Source organism: Triticum aestivum, chromosome 1A (assembly GCF_018294505.1).
Source record: "Triticum aestivum cultivar Chinese Spring chromosome 1A, IWGSC CS RefSeq v2.1, whole genome shotgun sequence".
In the NCBI taxonomy this organism is placed as follows: domain Eukaryota; kingdom Viridiplantae; phylum Streptophyta; class Magnoliopsida; order Poales; family Poaceae; genus Triticum; species Triticum aestivum.
In genome coordinates this window covers 132593818-132597047 of record NC_057794.1, presented here as the reverse complement: position 1 = coordinate 132597047, position 3230 = coordinate 132593818, and the positions used below count along the sequence as shown (strand labels likewise).

The 3230-nt window shown below is 49.0% G+C and overlaps 1 long non-coding RNA gene across 1 annotated transcript in view; it reads left to right on the top strand.

The window, feature by feature from the left end:
- Positions 1 to 2295: 2295 nt before the first annotated feature.
- LOC123107280 (uncharacterized) overlaps positions 2296 to 3230 on the top strand; it is a 3175-nt gene continuing 2240 nt past the window's right edge. The window contains exon 1 of the long non-coding RNA XR_006451645.1: positions 2296 to 2673. This is a non-coding gene — a long non-coding RNA (uncharacterized lncRNA). The remainder of the gene's footprint in view (positions 2674 to 3230) is intronic.

The window sequence follows — 3230 nt, the reverse complement described above, 5'->3', positions numbered from 1 at the left end:
TCTGAATGTTGCAGACCCTTTGACTAAGCCTCTTCCACGAGCAAAACATGATCATCACCAATACTCCATGGGTGTTAGAATCATTACTATGTAATCTAGATTATTGACTCTAGTGCAAGTGGGAGACTAAAGGAAATATGCCCTAGAGGCAATAATAAAGTTGTTATTTATATTTCCTTATAACATGATAAATGTTTATTATTCATGCCAGAATTGTATTAACCGGAAATTTAGTACATGTGCGAACACATAGACAAACAGAGTGTCCCAAGAATGCCTCTACTTGACTAGCTCGTAAATCAAAGATGGTTAAGTTTCCTAACCATAGACATGTGTTGTAATTTGATGAATCGGATCGCATCATTAGAGAATGATGTGATGGACAAGACCCATCTGTTAGCTTAGCATTATGATCGTTTAGTTTTATTGCTATTGCTTTCTTCATAACTTATACATATTCCTCTGACCATGAGATTATGCAACTCCTGAATACCGGAGGAACACCTTGTGTGCTATCAAACATCACAACGTAACTGGGTGATTATAAAGATGCCCTACATGTGTCTCCGAAGGTGTTTCTTGGGTTGGCATAGATCGAGATTAGGATTTGTCACTCCATGTATCAGAGAGGTATCTCTGGGCCCTCCCGGTAATGCACATCACTATAAGCCTTGCAAGCATTGTGACTAATGAGTTAGTTGCGGGATGATGCATTACGAAATGAGTAAAGAGACTCATCGGCAACAAGATTAAACTAGGTATGATGATACCGACGATCGAATATCGGGCAAGTAACATACTGATGACAAAGGGAATGACGTATGTTGTTATGTAGTTTGACCGATAAAGATCTTCGTAGAATATGTAGGAACCAATATGAGCATCCAGGTTCCACTATTAGTTATTGACCAGAGATGTGTCTCGGTCATGTCTACATAGTTCTCGAACCCGTAGGGTCTGCACACTTAACGTTCGATGATGATGATTTGTATTATGAGCTATGTGTTTTGGTGACCGAATTTTGTTCGGAGTCCTGGATGAGATCACGGACATGACGAGGAGTCTCAAAATGGCCGAGAGGTAAAGATTCATATATTGAAGGTTATATATGAACACCGAAATGGTTCCAAAGAAGTTCGGGGATTTATCGGAGTCCCAGGAGGCTATCGGAACCCCCTGGGAAAGTTAATGGGCCTAATGGGCCATAGTGGAGGACGGGAGGCAGGCCATGGGAGGTGCCCCCCTTGCCCAATCCAAATTGGACAAGGGGAAGGGGCGCGGCCCCCCTTTCCTTCTCCTTCTCCCTCCTTTCCCCTTCCCCCCTCTCTGTTGGAAGGAAAGGGGGGCCGAATCCTACTAGGACTGGAGTCCTAGTAGGACTCCTTCCCCACGGCGCGCCACCCCTAGCCGGCCAGCTCCTCCCCCCCTCCTTTATATACGGGGGCAGGGGGCACCCCAAAGGCACAACAGTTGTTCTCTTAGCCGTGTGCAGTGCCCTCCTCCATAGTTTACTCCTCCGGTCATAGTGTCGTCGTGCTTAGGCGAAGCCCTGCGTGGATCACATCACCATCACCATCACCACGCCGTTCTGCTTTCTGAACTCTCCCTCGACCCTCTACTGGATCAAGAGTTCGAGGGACGTCATCAAACTAAACGTGTGCTGAACACGGAGGTGCCGTACGTTCGGTGTTTGGATCGGTTGGATCGTGAAGACGTTCGACTACATCAACCGCGTTAATGTGACGCCCGGATAATTAAGCTAAAGTAACCCTCTAATAATGATGCCATGTCATCCTAATTAAATTTTTGTTAAACCGCACTCGTTTCAAAATCAGTGCAAATACAAATTCTACTAACTAGTGAAATTTCTATTTCTTTAAACTATCCAACAAAAATGTTCGTTGGGTTGCAGATAATCACTATTTAATTATCATGTGGAAACAAACATTATTTGAGTTAATAAAAAACCCTTAACCTATTTAAAATAGCGCTAGCAACTTTAATTATACACACTTAAATTCAAAAACATAAATCGAACGAATTCCTTTAGACCCCAAACCTTTTGTGGTAGCCTAGTATAGTACATAGTCATTATGTGCAAATTTTCAATTTAAAACTAAATTCATTTGGTGGCCGAGGTAAATAGAACGGTAGCTATCTTTTTTTTACAAAAAATGTAAGTTAGAAAAACTACTATGAATGGTAGCCCACTACTACAGTGCAGCCCAGCCCACATCGGCTGGCCTTTTCATCTACGTCTCAACAGAGAAGGAGGCAGAGGCCATGGCGTGGCCTCAGCACACCCGCCCATGGCGCGGATGGCCACACGTCGAGCATCCGCCGAGAGGATAAGGGACCACCCTCGTCCCTGGATCGAACTCTAGCCCTATCTTTTCCTTCCTCGCCCCTCTCTCGCTCGATCCCATCTCCACCCGAGCGTCACCGTCGTCATGCCGCCTCCATAGCCGCGGCCACCGTCGTCCCCTCGCCCACTGAGCGCGTCCTTCCGCTACATCGTCGACCACTGCCTCAACCACAACCACCAGATGTAGCAGGGAGCCCCTACATCGACCGGATCGAGGTCATCTTCAACCTCCGCACCGCCGCTCACCGTCTTCGATTCGGCCTCACCGGAGCCTCCTCGAGCCCGCTTTGCTCACCTACAGGATCGATGTGAGATCCTCTCCCTGTTCCCCTTTTCTTTCCCCTTGAATTCGTCGTTGTTTGGCCGTCCCACGTGTTGGCCGCCATGACAGGGAGCTCGGCTCCACGCCCCTGTTCACTGCTCTATTGTCGCGGCTCTGGCCGCGCTCCCCTATTGCTGGTTGTGCTCGCCGCGAGCCCCTGCGTGCCCAGCCCACGCCCTCACTCGGTCCTGTCCGCGCACACGCCTGCACGCCGTCGCGCCGGCCGCTGCCTGGCCGCGCCAAGGCGCGTGCCCACAGCCTCCTGCACGCCCCGCCTCGCCTCTCCCTGCTTGTTGCTTGCCCCGCTGTCGCTGCTCTACTATTGCTTGCTGCCGCTTCCCCTGCTGTTGCTCTCTACGCACGGCTGCCTGCTGCATCCCGGCCATGCCACGGCCTTGGCCATGCGCATGTGTGTGCTTTGTGCGTGATGCACAGCCACACAGTGGCCGGCTTGTGCCTCTGCACATGGCCAGCCCAATTAATTAGTGCCTAATTAAATGTAGTTAGGGGTAATTAGTGTTAGGGTAGCTACTAGTGTAAGGC